Raw genomic sequence first — 20,950 nt, 5'->3', positions numbered from 1 at the left:
CTTTGGGCCTTAGGCGGGGTACACCCTGGACAGTGGCCAACTTGTCGCAGGGCCAACACTGTTTCTTTTGACAAATAATTATTTTAGACAGTCGATGAGTGAGATTAACTGTGTCTTCACATGGACCGCGTGTGCCATTGTCATGAATATGGACACGTGGCAGCAGTTTGTGGTGGAGTGAAAAACTGCTCTGTGTGGTCAATGTACCAATGAAGAAGGTAAGAAACAGGATGAGAAGCTGCAGTGAGATAAAAATGTTATGGTCCTGGATGCGGCAGAAATGTTTTGGATGTGGATGTATCACCGGAGAGGATTTATTTCACACAATGAAGGAAGGCGCACGAAGAGGACTGGATAAAGAACACTAATGTGGGACTGAAGGGAAATGGGGAATACTTTTAACAACTAACACTGCACATTTTAACATGGCAATCAATTCTAACCAGTTGCAACAGTCAAAACCTCACAAGAAGAAGAAGAAGTGAGCAGACACGTTTTGGGGTTCGCTCGAGGCATGTTTGCTAATTGAACTGTTATTTTGCCATGGCAACTTTGAAAAATGCAACTACTGTCCAGGCCCGGGTCTACAGGGGTGCAAAAGGGTGCAGTGCAACCTCATTTAAAAGTGTTTGAGCTCTCATTTCAGGTGCGTTGAATAATGACACTTAAGTCGGATTCACCCTCAGTCCTTCTGGTCTCGACCCGGACGCTACTGTCCAACGATAGGATTAAACTATGGAACTGGTCAGTCACGCTGGCGTTAGCTCTGTTCCCATTCAAACCTATGGGTTAGCATAGCCGAACGTCTCCAATGTTTTCTATGGAGCAGTTAGCATTACTTTTATTGCCTATTTTCTCGTCCAATTGATTTTAATCGTAGGTTTTTTAAATGTACTGCACTTTAAAAAGGCCCAAATAATGTTTGTTTGGAGCCTTTCATTTGAATGAAGCTCAATGCACTTTAAAAGTGACTTTAATGTTTTTGTAAATCAATATTAAACACAGACACTGAATTAACAAAATAGTACAAAAGTATAGTATTATTCATGAAAGTGATATTTAATATTGTGCGATATGAGAGTTTAAAATCATGGTTATTTATAATGTGACGTGCAGTGTTTCTTGTTGGTTGTGTATGTATTAGGATGTTGTGTATGTATATTGTGTGTACACGATGGTCCTGTTCCTCATTCAGGCCAAACCGAGTCCAACTCTAGGAAAGTTTCTACTCAACGTCTGGAGCTCTGCCCTGCTTTTTTATCGTGCGTTCGAAGGACATTTAACTCTTTATCGAACTTCCTGAATTTTGAACTCTATTGCGATTATATGTGAATGGCCGTGCGTACTTAACATCTCTGTCATCTATGGTCCACTCCTACAGAGCCGCACAGACTTCTCCTGCTCTAGCCTAATCAACACTTGGTACAAACACTATTTAACTCATTTCTTCGACACACACGCATCATACGGCAGCGGCTGCGATGGGGACCGAGCAGGAGCGAGAAGTCGTAAAAAGCTGGTGGTATATGCGTGAACTGACCCGCGGAGTTGTCATATGTGTCTAACAGGCTTAACCTTGCCCCCCGCGGGGACTCGCTCAGCGGGGGGCCGGGCAAACGCAGCAGGCCAAGCCAAAAAGTAGAGGTACAGACACGCTAACAGCAGACGGGTGCGCTCGGAGTCTGTGGGAAGGCAACGCAGGGGAGCAAAAGTTTCTGAGGATAGTTAATGCTAGAGATTAGATTTAATGCTGATACTGGATCCCATAGGACAGCAACACACAGCGCTATTCTCAGGTTTGTTTTTATTTCAAATCGTTCTGGTCTTAGTGTCTCAATTTTGATAAAACTCTATACCAGACTGCAAAAATATTTTTTTTAAATGGTCCTTAGATAGATAACGGAGTGTAATTTGACACAAAATAACTATAGTTTATTAACTGTACTTTCAATAATAGTTTTAGTATCAATTATGGTCTCATTTTTGATACTTTTGACAATCCTATTACTTGATACTGATTTTGATACGACAATGACATGTTTTTTTAGACTAAAGGCAAGTCATTTTCAACACAAAATAATCTTTAGGTTTACCATGTCTTATAGTTCTGAAAGAGACTCTAAAACTGTTCAGGAAAGGTCACGTTTTTTGTCCCGTTTGTGTTTTTGATACTCATCCAAATAAAAAGAGTTTTAATTTAATTTTAGATTTTATTTTATTTCATTTTATTTTATTATTTTTTTTGGTACAACTTTTAGTATTGTATAATTTTAGGGATTAAATAAATGTACAGATAAATGATGCACAAATATTTAAAAGATAGTTTTGTAATAAATATTCTATTTCTTGGAGCAATAAATATGAAATGAGAGGAAGCTTTTGAGACACGATGACAAACGCGTCATTGCTTTGCCCGGAATGCTCCACAGTGTGGCATTAAACTCGCCCGTCACTATGGCAACAAGCTGCTCTTACCATAAGGCTGAGTTAGAGTAAGAATAGCATGTTTATCGAGATGTATTCTTTAGCAAATGTAACTGAATAAATGTAAAACCGATCAGATAAATGCCATACTGTGGAACATTAAAGCATTCCTGCACCCCACTTTTCAACGCCGCACACCTAGAACGTGTCGATGTCATCTAAAACCCAGCAGTTTCGAGCAGGATTACATTTTGTATAAACCCCAAAAAGAGAAGAAAAAAAAAAAAGAGAAAAAAAATATATTAAAAAAATCGCACGTTGTTTTTCTAAAAATCTGTGGGCGACATTTGGTTGTATCACTTTCCTAACGTTGTGCAGCGCGGTGCCGAGCGGAGACATACACGGAGCCTTTGTTTGATCACCACACAAAATATTACCGTGGCAAAGAGTCTCCGTCATGCACAATTAAAATAGAGCTACATCCGAGCGTGTGGGAAGCTGTCGAAGCACTTGCAAAAAAAAAAGGAAAATTGCTGTGGTGAAAAATACATTCTTATGCAACGGAGGCTCGAAAATGACTTGCAGTAAATGGCAATGCTACGATTATAATTCTAGATTTGACTCGAGAATTTGCCAATAGGGAATTTGCTCGATAACCACAATGAGAATTAAAAAGGCTATTTTTAGGCCAAAGTTTTAGACAATAGACTTTTAATACACAAAACAACACAGAACACGACACAGACAGTTGACATTTACGCATAAAGCGGTAGAACTAGATTTGTAGTCCGGGATATTTGTGCCAATTAGTCCAAGTTTAGTCCGAATGTAATCTTGACACAAAATTGTAGTTCCTTCTTTATTAAACATCACTTCCGATAAAACGGTTCATAAAAAGCTGAATTTTGTCCTGTTTAAGTGTTTCTTTTAACAATACTTGCTTTATCTAGATTCAATACTTGCTTTAGTATCAATTAGCATCTGATTTTTGATACGTTTGACAACTTTACGAGCTGCTAACGGTAACAATGTAGGGTTTTCAAATGTTGCCACGATTTGTATTTCATTTTCAGTCTCATTGGAACAACAGTAAGTCTCATATTTTGCACTAAGAATGGGTGATATTGACAAAAATGAAACTCGATTTTTGGGGGGGGGTCGGCCAATATTATGCCAGAAATGTGCTCAAACATGTCTTTAAACATATTAGTTGAGTTGTAATTATCAGACAAATGTGAACTGTGTTAAATAAAACATAAAACTGCAGAATATCATGTTATGTGAAAGTTTGTTTTGTTTAATCCGTGTTTTTTTAAAGATTTTTCACTATAACTCTGATATTCAAATTTAGCATTCCTTCAAAACAATATTCACAATATTATCCAATTGCCCACCTCTATTTTGCATCATTTATTTCTTTTTACAATAGGCTAAAAGCAGACAAAAATGGAATTGTTCTAACTAAAAAGTACAAATATACAAGAACTAACTAAGAGACTAAGAGAGTTCGGTTGCTTAGTCGCGTTTCTGGTGAAGTCCATCACAAGCACGGGAAAAAACCAGCAGATCAAACTAGCTTGAGAATACTTTGCATTTCATCTTGTCACGGTGTTAAAATATGTTACACACGGAAATAAATAGGACATTTTTCACAATTACCGACACCAGGCTAAAATCCTGTCACTTGTATGTATTAAAATGAACTTTTCTTTCCTTTATCTGCATGATTTAAAAGGCTTTTGTACAGTAAACGTAAAGCGAGTGAAAAAACACAACACTATATAAATGACATGGCCTTGAGCGACTGCGCTGTAATTCGCCGCCCGTAACAACAGAAGTGGTTTTGCGCTTGGCCTTTACTAATAGGATAAATGCCACCGGGTAATTTCTATATGAATTCCTTGGGCCATAGTAGCTCCCGCGCGGACCTAAATAACGTCGATACAGGAGGATTAAGCCCTGGCCCCCGATTGGGTTTGCGGAAAAAACGCCGACGACAAGAGAGAACGGGCTAAAGATGCGGAAACCTGGAAATCTTGATGACCAAGTGGAATCGGTCACTTAAAGAAATCCACATAACAATGCACATTAAGCTCCTTTTAAGGCTCTTTCAAACTCGATTTCAATGCAAAAAAAAATAATTAATAGCAACTTCAATCAAAATGATGTTATACAATAGGATGCAGTTGTATTTGAGGAAAGGTTTGTTCTAGTCATGGGATGTTTTCATTATCAACGCTGAAAATATAGTTCTGTATCGGATCATGTTCAGTAGGGCAAACGTCTCAAAATGTCCCAAAGGATTAAACTCGTAACTGAATTGCAACAGAAAATCTATTATTTAAAATGACTATGAATGATTATGATAAATTGCCATTTTTGGAGCTAAATTGACTTTTTTGAGCTTCTCCCCAAGCAATAAAACACTTGGATGTGTGACGTTTTCTCCATCTGTGAGTTGTTGTTTTTTTCTAACACATGAGATTTCAAACTAAAAGTCCTCAAGAGCATGTTTAAAGGTCTATATTTTGCTATTTTTCCCGTTCCCCGCCCACCCCGTGACATGGTGAGCAAATAAACAAGCAGTGTCAGCGGCAGCAATATTGGAACAAAAGAAGTAGCGTTTGAAGCCAACTGTGCCGAAACAGCTGAGCGCGGGGGAAAGGGGGAGGGAGGAAGGGGGCGTGTCACAGGTGCAGAGTGCTTCCTGAAACACGTAAAGGTGCCACGTCATCCTGGTGAGTAGCCCCTGTTTGTCTGCTCATCAGGATAAAGATGGTTCTCTAGCTAAAGACGGCAGGAATAAATAAATAAAAACACTTGTGGCACATATACGAGGAAACCAATAGCACTGTAAGTAGGTTAAAAGCTCTGAAAAGCCAATTTTGCATGATATGGGACCTTTAACCAATAACTTGGACAGATAAAGAGTTATTTTCATTTAAGTCTATTTTTTGGACAATAGATTGAACTAAAAACGCTTAATTTTGCTTCTAAAATTGCCACGAATATTATTATTTTTTGGTCCTTCTAATTATATTATGATCTGCATAATCACCATTATCGATTGACCTAATAATCTTGACATCCCTGTGCTCTCGTGACCCCAGTCTAATGTCTCGTGTCTCGTCAGTCGTGTGGGGTCCCAGTAATTTGTGATACATTATATACCAAGAATAGCAACGTTCGTTGTGCGTTATTGTAGCTGTTCCCAACGTTCTCAAAATAGCCAAGAACAGAAGTGCGAAACAAAGGTGGTGCTCAGTGACCCGGACGTGTGAACAAGCCTGGGAGAACGACCCAAAATACTGTGTGTTTTGTATGTCACTGGTCTAAAGAGATGAATAATGTTTGCCTTACAATGTGCTACAGAACAGACCTGGAAGTTTGCATTTTTGAATTAATTGTCATGTCATTTTGTTCTGCCAGTGCAGTAAGTCAATTTTACTTATCAAAAATTCTTGAAATGAGGTTAATAATGTGGATGATTATTTAATAGAAAGGTCCAGACAAAATCTGACTATCTTAAGTGAATAAATATTGGTTAATGTATGACGTGTGTGTGTATTAAAACTAGTATTGAAACTAGATACACATTTGAACAACGCCAACGCACAAAGCAATGATGATATTGAGACACATTTTCCAGATGTAAACACAATTTCAAAAGGGGTTTCTAGAAAAAATACTTCAATTTTTCGACGAATCATAACATTACCTGATCCTGTATACAGTTTTTAGTGACAGCTTAGAGGATGTACAATTTTGGTATCGAAAATCAAATCCTAATCTAATATTGAAACTAGACACACATTTGAGCAAGTGTTGGTTTAAAAGAAAAGAAAATGCAGGCAAAAATGTGACCTTTACTGAGCAGTTTTAGAATGATCTTGAGCTTGATTAGAACTAGTGTAAGATCACGTGGCAACATCGAGAAAGTTGAAAGTAACAGTATCACTAGGAAAATGTTCCAGGTGGCAAACCACTGTCACGTGTTCTGGGACTGTCCAGTGGCTCAGAAATATTGAACTGAAATGAACAATGCATTTGCAAACAGTTTTTGACGGTCTATGTATCTGGGCCTCAAAACTCCTGCCATGGACACAATCAATGGATACCTCTGGAACATAGTCCTGGCAGCGGGAAAAAAGGCAATCATAAACAATGTCTGACACAAACTTCACCAACGTTCAAGGACTGGACTGACATTACAATAGAAATCAGACAAATGGAGAAAATGACGATTCAATTCGAAAATGGACAAATTTGATCAACTTTGGACCTAATGGGACTTGTATGTTGTGTCGTAATCTTAAAATAAGATAAACCTTTATTTGTCCCACAACGGGGAAATTCCAGCGTTGCAACAGATAAAGAACATAAGTTTAATAAGAAAGACAGATCATATTGTTCCGTCGTATCGTGCAGTTTGTAGTATTGTTGTTGTTGTTGTTGTTATCTTTGCATGTTTGAATAAAACCGCATTTAGTTTAATACAGTAAGACGAGACATTTGCATCCTTTACCATCCGCCAACACAGATTAGACAGATTAGGAACAGAAGTATAATCATAAAAACAAATTTAAAAACATAAAAAATATTTATGTTTCGCCATATTGTGCAGTTTGTTTTGTTATGATTATTATGATTAGCTTTATCTCTGGTCGTGTTCTTTGTTTGTTTATATATCAAAAATGGAAAAAAATATCTTAAAAAATGACGATTGTAGAGAAAAAAAAAGGGGTTTGTTTCTCATCCCTGAGGCACTGAGATCGGTATCAAGTATCGAGCGCATTACTCGGTATGGAAACTGCGACAACACTAAATCCAGCAGCATTTCACAAAAGACCGATGGACGCAACAACCGCAAAGCCGACGACACAAGGAATAAAAACGCACGCCTGAATAAAAAACGCAGTTACCGTATTTTCCGGACTATAAGTCGCACCAACAAAATAATGCATAATAAAGAAGAAAAAAACATATATAAGTCGCACTGGAGTATAAGTCGCACCAGCCAAAAAATGCATAATAAAGAAGAAAAAAACATATATAAGTCGCACTGGAGTATAAGTCGCACCAGCCAAAAAATGCATAATAAAGAAGAAAAAAGCATATATAAGTCGCACTGGAGTATTAAATGTGGTTGCAAGTGTGAAAATAACAAATAATATCACATATAAGTCGCTCCGGAGTATAAGTATATAAGTATAAGTCGCACCCCGGCCAAAACTATGAAAAAGATGCGACTTATAGTTCGGAAAATATGGTACTTTAATACAGTTTAATAAGACGAGACATTCGCATCCTTTATCAACTGCTCCCAGTCAAACTCAATCGCGATGAATCATTCCACGCCAATTCCCCCGTCACGTCGGGCGGGAGGGAGAAAGGTCAACCCGGCCACACGGACCTAAACTACAGTAAAAAAAAAAAGATGAGTCTCGTCTCATCAAAACCAAACGCTTGTTCAAATACGCCTACGACCAAAGCCTTTAATCCGCCGCTTGACCCGCGATAGCCCGCTAGCTGTTTAAATGTCACTCGCGCTCCTGCGTCTCCTCATCTGATCTTCGCTCAAACCGTTTCATTCATGCGCTCATTCATTCACAAGTATATTTAGCGGAGTAAACGCCGGTCGGTCGCGCCCACGTCGGGGGAGCGGCGGTGGCGAGAGAGGAAGAACCCCCGCTTCGCGCGACGCTCGATCGCTCGCCGAAAGAGCGTGGTCGAGATGAAACCAGATAAAACTATGATTAGCGGCGCGGCTTCCGTCTTTTCATCAGCGACTTGCTCCAGGCGGCCGAATGAAAATAATGTCACGGAGGAGGCCAATTATTTCCAGATAGATGGATTTGTTGAGCAACACAAAATCAGGGTGTTGCAAAGGAGAGAGCGGTGGAGAAAAGAGGTGAAAACATGTCCAAACCAGGAAGCACTTCGAGGCTGAAACTGGAATCGAAATCGAATTCGTGTCGATAAAAGTCACGGTCAAAGTGTTAATAACACTGATACATTTATTATTAGAAATACTGTACAGTTTATTGTTATTGCTGTTTGGAGATACGTATAAAGTAAGTATTAAGTATGTTTCTTTGACTAGTTCATCACATCAAAATTGGGACGTAAAACTGGACTACTGTAAATACGGCCCGGACAAGGGACTAAACCGGGACTAAACCAGGACTAGACCAGGACTAGAACAGGATTAGAACAGGATTAGAACAAAATTAGAACCAGGACTAGAACCAGGACTAGAACAGGACTAAACCAGGACTAGAACAGGACTAAACGAGGACTAGAACAGGACTAAACCAAGTCTACAGTTGGACTCAAACGGAGCTAAAATGAGGACCAAATGAAAAAGTATGTAACATGTATCATTCTGAAACGCTGTACAGTACAATCCTCTTTACTTTACGGGGATAAACGCAGCTGATGACATTTGATTCATTCATCTGTAATAGTCAAGAGGGCGACTTAAGTCTAATAAAAGCAACTCGTTTTCTTTCTTTTCTTGTTTTAAACGGTGTTCGGGAAATCGACCTAATTCAAATCCGGTTGTGAAATAGTTGCTTTTAGCTGTGGACGGAATAAAATCAAATGAGAAATCTCGATGGATAAACGCAAGATCACGTGCTTATATACTCATAATCGACTACTTTTTCACGGTTTGCGGGCGAACGATTCCTCCCAGATATGGCAGATTTTGTGAGAACCTTTTCCCAACAGTTGGAAACCCGGGAATACTCATCATCACACATACTGCAACCGTCCACATGATGATTATGACAGAACAACACGCGGAAACATTGCACAGTCACAGTATAGGTCTATAGCATCCACTGTTTATGAAGATGATGAAGATGATGAAGATGATGAAGATGATGAACACGTTCCAGCTGATCGTGTTTGTGGCTGCAGGCTCCACGCGCGTGACGTGACTGGGCTCGTTTCATTTCGCAGGCATCGTTACCACCACGTGCTTCAGGGGTGGGGGGGGAGGGGGGGGGGGGGGCGGCTGCTGTCACCTCCATTAAAAAATTAAATAAAAAAAACACACGCAACATTTCCATCAGCTCCATCATCAGCTCCAGGTTTCCTCTTTGGACACGTCTTTTACGCGCGGCCGTGACAGTGACGCGCGGGGCAACATTGCGGCGCGTGTCGCACCGGGACGAGCGCCCGCGCGGACTTCACACTTAATCCGGGGCATTCCCAGTCGCGTCCGCGCACCGCCTTGTACAGTACCACCTCCCGTTATTTATCACGCTCCCACCCGTGCCCGCCCGTGCGCTTACCTCCACGGCGTCCTTTGCCTTTCGTTTAACGGTTAACGGCGGCGGTTGCGGATTCGCGGGGCTCGTCCTCGTTTAAGCGCGATGAGCGGGAGTCCTCTTCTTTATCCCGGGATGCATTGCTGGAGGTTCTGGAGAAAGGATGATGTTGATGAGGAGGAGGAGGCGGTGGTGGTTATTATAGGGGAAAGTGACAGGTCGTCCCGCGCGCCGGCTGATGCTCCGTCACCAAACGGAGTGGAGAGAGTCTCGCGCCGGGAGTTTGACGCGGAGGAGGCTCGGCTCGCGTCTCCGTGGATGTGAGGCGTAAACGGCGTGTGCTCCCGGTGCTCCCGGTGCTGCTGCTGCTGCTGCTGCCGCTGCCTCGGACGGACTGGCACGCCGTGTGGCCACTTTACTCTCGACGCTGCTCCGCCCCTTTCAGCGTGCGCCCGCCGCGCGCCAGTCCAAGCCCTGCTGCGCCCTCTGCCGCTCACTGTCTGGAACTGCACGTGCCACTGGACTATTGCGTTTAAAGATGGACATGTTTAAAGATAGTTTGAGCACAATTAATGGCATTGCATTAAAATTGGGTTTCAGAATAATATATCACAGTATAACCGTGCAATGTATTTCTTTTGTGATTTACATAAACGCAACTGTCCATTAACAGTTGTAAATAAGAGAGTTATTTGTCTTAATAGTATAAGAGTTTTTTTTTATTCATAACAGTTTCTTTTTTATAAGAGTTTTTTGAAAGCTTTTTTATATAAGAGTATTTTTTTATTCATAAAAAGTCTTGTTTTTACAAGACTTTTTTTTTTTAGTTATCTGATTTTGTATTATTATACTTCTGTGCCTGATCTGTTTCTGTGCTTATACCTATCTGTGTTGCAACAATGGAGTTTCCCCATCGCGGGACAAATAAAGGTTATTATATCTTATCTTTAAAAACATAACTAATAATAATTAAATCAGATTTGTTTGTGCTGAAGGTAAATGTGATCATCAAAAACACCTGATGACACGTGGGTTTTACTGTAACACTTGTATTTTAAAATCATTCAATTCACTAAATCTTTAACAGTTACACTTTCATATTTTCCCTGTCAAAACCTGCACCGGCGACACCAATCGGAAGATAAATCAGATTACTCACATCACATGACGTTTCTATAATCTGAGAATTGGTGTAAACATAGCTACAATCTCTAACGCTCAGTACGATGCCGTGGTGTAAAAGTGAGAGGACAGACGGGTCAGGACGGGTGGATTTGCTGTTTGCAGTCGTTTTGACCTGGTTCATGGTTTTATCTCTGTCAGATTTAGTTTCAATCCTGTGTAGTTCAAACACTTCGTACAAGCTTCAAAAAGTGGTGCCATTATTCAACCCCAGGGATGCGTTTGTCGTCCGACGAGAGTATTTGGAACAATAAACAACTCATTTTAATGTAAGTCTTTTCAATCTTCAACATTTTCCTTTTCATTTAGGTCTTTGCCATATTATTTTGCCCGTTTTTGTCATAATTCCCCCGTGTCAAAACCTGCTCAGCGGCAACTATATTCACACGTACATCAAAATCTGATTATAATCTGATCTGATTGTGTCAATGAAATGCAAACCACAAAATAAGATGTGAGCAATCAGACGTTTCATGATGGGAAAGAAAGCAGACGATTTAGCTGTTTACGTAGCGTTTTAATCATTGTACAACTCCAAAAAACCAAATCATTGTCTTAGAAATCTGATAACGACAGGATTTTTAACGTTAAACCGTAAAAGTGACACGACCCGTTTTGGAGTAAATTCCCAACAAAGTTTAAATGCAGGATATTTATTTCAAAAACGTGAACGCAACCTGTCGACACCAGCGGTAATCAGAATCGATCTTTGCGCATCGCCAACGTGTCGATTTTGGCGGCGTGCAGTGATATCGTGGACGTATTACACATGATGTGGACAAAAATCGATACGATAGTCGCCCATAATGAGACTGCGCCGATATCATGCGTGTCTGGAATTGGAAATACTGAACTTACTGAGAGATATAATAAAAAAATGGACTTTCAATGCGAACGAGGCTTTGGATATTGGCTTTACAGACAGTCTCCTTCAACCTTCTTTACATGAACTTCCAGCACAGATCTCTTTCATTCTCGGTCCGAAAGGGGCCAGAGCGTTCCTCTCTTTCACTCCAAAACCTGATCCTTAAAAAGCTGGCAATTACGTCCACTTTGCATCCACGCTGTCGATTAAAGGTGGCGTGGATGAGAATGAGAAAGAATCAATGCGGCTCCAAGACGTTTTGAAATAGTAAGAAGCCAAAAAAATGAAAGTGGAATTGCACAAAGTTGCGTTAATAGGCCGTTTTGCGTAGCCCCGTTGCTTTAATGACCCTGGGGAGGATGAGGCAAGTCAGCGGTGAGTTAATTGAATATGCGGAGCTGTACTTTAAGATAACATAACCTTTATTTGTCCCACAATGGGGAAATTCCAGTGTTGTAACACAGATTAGACACAGAAATAGTTCAGGCACAGAAGTATAATAATAATAAAACAACTTCTAATAAAAAAAAGCTCTTGTAAAAAACCTCTAATACTCTTAATAAAAATAGTATTGCACATGATTATGACAGTATTGCACATGATTATGACAGTATTGCACATGATTATGACAGTATTGCACATGAGTATGACAGTAATGCACATGATTATGACAGTATTGCACATGATTAGGACAGTATTGCACATGATTAGGACAGTATTGCACATGATGACAGTATTGCACATGATTAGGTCAGTTTTGCACATGATTAGGACAGTATGACAGTATTGCACATGATTATGACAGTATTGCACATGATTAGTATTGCACATGATTAGGACAGTATTGCACATGATTATGACAGTATTGCACATGATTATGACAGTATTGCACATGATTAGGACAGTATTGCACATGATTAGGACAGTATGACAGTATTGCACATGATTATGACAGTATTGCACATGATTAGTATTGCACATTATTAGGACAATATTGCACATGATTATGACAGTATTGCACATGATTATGACAGTATTGCACATGATTAGGACAGTATTGCACATGATTAGGACAGTATGAAAGTAGTGCACATGAGTATGAAAGTATTGCACATGATTAGCACAGTATTGCACATGATTAGGACAGTATTGCACATGATTAGGACAGTATGACAGTATTGCACATGATTATGACAGTATTGCACATGATTAGTATTGCACATGATTAGGACAATATTGCACATGATTATGACAGTATTGCACATGATTATGACAGTATTGCACATGATTAGGACAGTATTGCACATGATTAGGACAGTATGACAGTATTGCACATGATTATGACAGTATTGCACATGATTAGTATTGCACATGATTAGGACAATATTGCACATGATTATGACAGTATTGCACATGATTATGACAGTATTGCACATGATTAGGACAGTATTGCACATGATTAGGACAGTATGAAAGTATTGCACATGAGTATGACAGTATTGCACATGATTAGCACAGTATTGCACATGATTAGGACAGTATGAAAGTATTGCACATGAGTATGACTGTATTGCACATGATTAGCACAGTATTGCACATGATTAGGACAGTATGAAAGTATTGCACATGAGTATGACAGTATTGCACATGATTATGAGACTGGCTCACTACGCCGTCCAGTGACACGTCAGAGGCAACTGGAAGAAGCTGAAATACGTGAAGAGGGTGAACTATCTCTGTCGGACAAAGACGCAATTAAAGATTTGTCTCCACATTCTACAAAGTGGCATCAGACGTTTACATGCATCTCCATGGAGACGAGCAAGACACACGACAAAGCGACATCTTGGATCATCTCGGATCTGTGAAGAAGCAAAAGCCTGAACACAAAAGAGTTCAATCGCAAGAAAAACAACATCTCCATTTAGAAAACTCGTTGAGTAGTATTTTTGTTGGTATTTTGTTTACGTGTTCGACAGATATTTACAATAATCAAGGAGGGACGGAGTAATATGTTGACTGCAGTAAAATACATTTGGCTTTTGGAAACATCAAAACTAGAGACTCAAGCTGCATTTGGGTTGAATAAATAAGTTGCTTTTATCACATAGAAAAGTGTTTAAAAGTACCAGGTTGTATTTGATCTGTATTGTATGTGTGTATAGTTTTTGTCCTGATACAAAAGTACACAGATGTGAATACTTCAGCGTCAGCAGGTAATGATATGAATTAGAAACACTGTGAATGACGCTAGCGACACAGTTTGAAAATTTTGTTATGAAAGTGATAGTGTGAAAAGGCAATTAATGGAAGTTGCTGAGAACTATTACACTATTATTAAGCACTATTCACTAAATCAACATATTTATTAACTAAATTGTGTTCAGTCTTTTGTGTATACTTTGTAATATTTTGAAGTAACACTTTTTGTCTCGTTTTACAGGTTATTCACCAGAGTTTGACTGCATTTCTACCATTTAAACGTGAATACAGCATTTCTCGGTTTGTTTGAGGTGTTTTTCTGACCATGGTCCGGGTCATTCTGTGCAGAGTTTACACTTTACACGTTTCTCAAAGTGTCTGGACGGGTTTCCTCCGGGCGCTCCGGACAATCAACCCGAAACACGCTCAGTCGATAAAATCCTCCAGCGATGGTCCTGACCGAGCTCAAGATCTGGAGATTTCAAATATAGACAAATATAGATTTTTTTTTTTTTTCTCTGAACAATGTATTTTAACAAATTCAATAGAATTTTAAGATATATTTTTTTCTTTATATACTGAAATTTAAAACAAAATGCAAAAAAAAATATGAAATTTCCCCATGTGGGACAATAAAGGATTATCTTATCTTATCTTAAATCGAATATAAAAGCATTGTATTATTTTTTTTTTTTAAATAATTATTTTTCAATTGTTTTCAAATGTATAAGAACAACAAAAAAAAGATAGTACACAACAAAAACCGACCAGAGATAAGTAAATAAGTCAAGAAATATGTCAAGAACTATATAAATAAATACATAAATCAATATATAAATAAATCAATATATAAGATAAGATAAGATATTCCTTTATTGTCCCACATGGGGAAATTCCATGGTTGCAACGCAGGTAGATACAGAGGTAGATACAGAAGAAAAGAACAGATCACTTATAGGAAGTCTGAAAAACACTCTCAGTAGAAGATCTCCTATAAATAAATAAAAACTCCCATAGACAAATAAATAAATAAATACATAAATACCATTGCATGTGATCACGACAGTAATTGCACATGAATATGTGTCACGACGGCACATGGATTGCACATGTAATTTCACAGTAATTGCACATGAATCACGACAGTAATTGCACATATGACGGAATTGCACATGGTTAGGTCAGTATTGCGAGTGTTCAGGACTAACAATGCTTGTTATAAAGTCTGACAGCAGCAGGAAGGAAAGACCTGCGAAACCTTTCCTTCACACAGCGAGGGTGGATCAGTCTGTCACTGAAGCTGCTCTCCAGAGCGGACAGAGTGTCCTGCAGGGGGTGACCCTCATGGTCCAGCATAGATGTGAATCTAGCCAGGACCCTCCTGTCCCCCACCTCCTGCACCGAGTCCAGAGCACAGCCCAGGACGGAGCTGGACTTCTTGATGACTCTGTCCAGCCTCCTCCTCTCCCTTTCTGTGATGCTGCTGCTCCAGCAGACCACACCGTACAGGAGGTTATAAATAAATAAATATATATATAAATAAATAATAATAATAATAATATATACGCATAAATAAACCAAACATTCAAAAACAAAATTAAGGCATATTCAAATCAAAAACCAGTCCAAAGTCTGTCAAATGTATCTATTTCGAAAATAGACATTATTTTCAGTAATAAAATGTTAAATACTGATCTGAACGTGACCACAAGCATGTTTAAACGCCAATTAAAGCCCCAATCATGCATAATATGTCCACTTTAATCGTAATGTAGCACCTCCCATCACAGTTCACACTTCACACAGTTCACACTTCAGGCTCATAGAATGTTATTTGTACCATCTTCAATCCATCCAGCTCCAGACATATTAGAATTGCAAAAATATTGTTATCCCCATGCAATTGTACAAAAAAGCGTTCACCTTCAAAGCTCGTGGCTATACTGAAAAGCCTATTCCCTATACATCAGAGGAGCGTAGGTGGTGTATCGGCACTCACTTCTCACTCCCCGACTTCAGTGCAATTACCTGGAGTGATTCAGCCCCACCACCTACCCTTTACTGTACCTTGTTTGTGCCCAAATCTACAGTCGGTAAACAAGCTTTAATTGGGCTCTTGGGGCAGTTGGGACGGAGCGACCAAGAATTAAAGACCATTTTCCAACTACGGGTTAAAAATAGACCTGTAAGTTTTGTTTTTCGCCAAAGTTTTAAAGGGAAAAAACACAGTGTCTGGATTGTGAGGAGAAGGTGAAACGGTCTCTTTTTTGTGTTTGTTTTTGAGCCAAAGCAATCCTACACACACACACAGGAAATCGATCACCTATCTATTATTTACATGAGCTAATATATCAGTCTGGTGCGCTCCAGACTCTGTGCTCGCTCAGCAGCAGAAGACCGAGCGCCTCCTCCTCCACCGTCAGCTCTGAAATAAACTCTATAATACAGCTTTAATTGTGTTTTGGCTTCCACTGTGTCGAGATTAATCAAACATCTGTTGTGCGGCTCAGTGGTGGAGCTGCGGAGAATATAGATAAAGAAGCACTTTGCCTGCGTGGGGTTGTATCCACCGGCCAAATGTGCTGGTTTTTACGTCGATACCTGAAAAGACCTGAAAGGAGGTTAGACGCTGCGGGAATCGAACCGTAAACCTTCTTGCTGTGAGGCGAGCGCTGTCGAGGTCGGGATTGTGTTGTCTCGTGTCGTCAAAGGTTTATTTAGCACAATTGTGGCCTTGAAATGCTAGGTTTCCATGAGAAGTTGGATCAAAATGTAGTTATTCATATGTTCTTGTTGTTGGATTGCTTTACGTCATGATTTTTGTAGGTTTTGAAGATTTTTAGATCCGAATGACCAAAAAAAAAATGCTTTCCCTCTTTAGTGGTTAGAACATTAAACCTCAATATCACAAGGCTACTCAGAACGTAGATAGAACCCTATAACTCTAAAAGGACATATTGTTAACTTACGGTAATGGTAGAGTTTACTGGCGTTTACTACTTGTGTTTACTACTTGTGTTTACTACTTGTGTTTACTACTTGTGTTTACTACTTGTGTTTACTACTTGTGTTTACTACTTGTGTTTACTTGAGTTTTCTTGCGTTTACTTGGACACAATGGACCGTGTGTTTCTCTGATTGGTTATCGGAAATCTGGAGGCGGGACACGGTGCCAGATCCTTACGTCTTTGTAAACTATTGTAAAAGCGCGCCGTCTCGGCTGGCCAGGCAAGTAGTGACCCAACGGCTAATCATGGTTGTTCCGCTGCCATTTTGTCTTGGCTTTTTGTACCTCAATGGACGCTTGGTGCGCCTGGTCAATAACTTTATTCGTAACCGCAACTGTGGCAGAAAGAACAAACAAAATGACAAATACCGGCATTGCAATCATGAAACACAATCACAACTTATTCATATTGACTGGGACGTTCTGCCTCTTGCTCGTCACCGTGGAGATGTCATTGTTTTGCCTGTAACGTTCCACTGTCGGTTGTTAAACATTTAGATCCTGCGAAAAGGTTTAACGTGAAAATTTGACAAAAAACATTCTGGACGGTTAAAGCCATTCTATGCAACGTTTCAAGAGAAGCGATACCATCAAAGTTTCATAGTGCTCTTTTTAAACGCAGCGATATCCGTTCCCTGCGGCCGGCGCTTCACAATAGCGTAACCTTTCGCTCGTCTCCAGCCTCAGACTAAAGCCAGACAAATGGAGCGTCGAGTCCAAACAGCGGAGACTCTCGGCTAAAAGGAGGGAAAAGGGCGCGAGGACGGAGTGATGCTGTTAGGAGGAGATGGAGCAGACGCCGAGTCTGTGAACGCTCGCTGCGCGATCCATATCCGTCTGACGCACGGGATTCTGGGAACGTCTCTCTCCGACCAGCGGTTTTACATCATTAAAGAGCGTGGATTGGTAATATCTGAGACTCACTCTGTGCATTTAGTTAAAAGTTGCTTGTATTTGAGTAACTCTGACGGCCTGAGTTCTTGTCCCTGGGGATCTTCAAAGGAAGGAGTGGGTGGGCACGGATTTACGTTTGAATGTATTATACAATTTAAACAGAGACAAGATATAATAGTTTACCAATCTCAGTTCTGTGTTTGGTGTTTGTATCATTCAATCATTTTGTGTTGTATGAAGCTACGGGTTTATTCAATTTAAGTATTTATTTATCATAAGAAATCATAAAATAAAATGAAAACAATTAGATTTTTTGCTTTATATTGTCCTGTGTGACACTTAAGTCGAGAAACTGCAGGTGAATAAGAAAAAAATCTTGCGTTTAGAGTGAAAATTGTAGTTTACTTACACACAAAAAATATATCACCCATATAATGTTTTAAAATATACAGTAAATAAGTAATTGTATGAGTTAAAATGGGCAAAAGCTCACACTTTGGACATAAGATTGAGCCCGGTTTAAATCTTTTGCTTCATTTATATTATTTTATGATATTTTCCCTTGTCTTCTTTACAGATTAAGGCCACACCCAAACACTTCGCTTTGACACTTCGCTTTGACACATGTAATAATACTAGAACTGCTGAATAATACTCGCTGCAGTTTCACTTTCGCACGGCCTGAAATGGCGTCAGAAATGTGTGCGTTTCTCACAGACAGTTTGTGATCCAGATTCATGTGCAGGGCAAGACGCTGCGCTCCGAGCTCAGATTTTGGAAATGCGGATGGAGTTGTGGGAGTGCCTTCAGGTGGAGCCGCTTAATCATCACCACATTTACGCCTGGGCTCATGCTCGCTTGATCCAGAGTTTGCATGTTCTTCCCCGTGGGTTTGCTGCAGGCTCTCAGGTTTACCCCACCCATCAACTCAACTCATGCTCCGGGTTAAAATCCTCCAACAAAAGGCAGTCCTGACCAAGCCCAGCGCAAAGATCCGGAGATGTGTCCAGACGGTCGCGGTGAGGAGACGGCCCCGTTAGCACGTTAGCACTGGAGGATGGGTCAAATGCAGAGAACTTCCATACAAGGACATTAAAGTGCACATTATCCATCATGTTTCCAGAATGTTTCCATCGCGCCTCCACACGCTGCCTGCAGGGGGCCACAGCACGCCTCAGTGGACCACATTTGCGCATGAAGCTTTCTCAGGGTAAATTATGATGGTGATTATGGTACATCAACTTTTAGCCTATTTATAATCTTATAATCCGCTTCTGGAGTTGTGTTTTGTTTCGTTCGCTGAGTAATTCTGATAATGGCGTCTCATGGCTCAATGGCGTTCCAGACCGGTTCATCGTGGGACTCTCGTCGTCATGGTAACGGTTAAAAGAGGAGGCATGACTCTGGTCCAGCGGCTTGACCCAAACATAAATGTATTGTTCATAAAATACAATCCAAGTCATACCTGAATTATCCTTTTTTTAATCATAAAACCAATCTCAGCAATTTCACAAAAAGACGTTCAGTAATTCAGTTTGTGGCTAAAGCTGTTTGAGCATCGGCTTTTTCTGCATTCATTTCACTTTCCTGCACATTAACGCCGCGTTAGGTAATGCAATCCATCTCCTGCTGCCTCAATCTCGATTTCAAACCTTTTGTTGGGTAAATTAACATGTTTTGTGGAGTTCTCGGAGACGACTGCTGTTGTGACTTTGGCTCTGTTTGTGATTTTGTTTTGAAGTCGGTCGGATCAACACAAGTCGCCGTCACTGGAAACACGGCGGTTTATCACAAGATCAAGTCAGTTTGATTGGTTTAATGAGTGAATTGTGCCTTTCTCCAGACGTGGATCACTTGGCTCCACCTCGTGACATCAGACGGTGGACATTCGGCAAAAGCTCATCTGTATTTTCAAAGTAAAGTAGATTTAAACCTTCACGAGACTCGATCACGTCACTACAACAGTAAAATCCATCCCAAATTTGAAAGCTAGCAGCCATTGTTTTAGCGTGATTTAAACTGCTTCGGCCTCTGGGATGTTTTGAACGCCAAGAAATCACGGATGACTTTACTTTACTTTACTATAGATATGAATTACTACAGTACAAGCTCAGTAAATGCTATGAAACTCTGTTGTATTCCTCGAAAACAATTAGCGCGAGCCGGTTTGAGCAGAGATGACCACAAGCTCACACTTCTCCTGCCGCAGGTCGCTTTCTTCCAATCAACACGTTTAATTATATCTCTGCGCGCCGCTGCTTTGTGAGCGCGAGGCTACAACCGCGGCGTGAGGTACACTTTAATCATCTCTCTTGAGGGAAATTCACTCTCTGTATTTGACCCGCCCTCAACGAGCACAGGGGGCGGCGCCGGGCTCGGTCATTTGACCCGCCCTCAGCGAGCACAGGGGGCGGCGCCGGGCTCGGTTATTTGACCCGCCCTCAGCGAGCACAGGGGGCGGCGCCGGGCTCGGTCATTTGACCCGCCCTCAGCGAGCACAGGGGGCGGCGCCGGGCTCGGTCATTTGACCCGCCCTCAACGAGCACAGGGGGCGGCGCCGGGCTCGGTCATTTGACCCGCCCTCAGCGAGCACAGGGGGCGGCGCCAGGCTCGGTCATTTGACCCGCCCTCAGCGAGCACAGGGGGCGGAGCCGGGCTCGGTCATTTGACCCGCCCTCAGCGAGCACAGGGGGCGGAGCCGGGCTCGGTCAGGACCAAGAAGCTGCAGGATGTGACCGACGGCGCACGCTGGGGGTCGAGTAAACGCACCCGAAACGTGCAACGGGCAAACTCTGCACAGAAAGGCCTGAAGAAAATGAGACACTTTCAATAAGATCAAATAAAATGGTATAAAAGTAATACTAGAACACTAAATGTCTCCAACGCCATTATGTGCATTATTACGTTAACGGTTGCCACAAAAAGAAAAACTTCACTCCCTTATTTTCTATTATTCATTTATTTATTAATTTATTCCATTTATCTATTCTGTTTATTCATTTTATTTATTTGATGGTTGTTTTAATGATGAAACAGCCTCGAAGCTGAAATACAGTTGCGCAGAACGTGGGATTTCTCTGGTTTGAGTGGATTTCAGAA

The sequence above is a fragment of the Eucyclogobius newberryi genome, unplaced genomic scaffold (genome assembly GCF_026437365.1).
Source record: "Eucyclogobius newberryi isolate DKJ021-1_F unplaced genomic scaffold, fEucNew1.0.hap1 SCAF_1, whole genome shotgun sequence".
Classification (NCBI taxonomy): Eukaryota; Metazoa; Chordata; class Actinopteri; order Gobiiformes; family Gobiidae; genus Eucyclogobius; species Eucyclogobius newberryi.
This window is presented reverse-complemented; position numbering follows the sequence as displayed.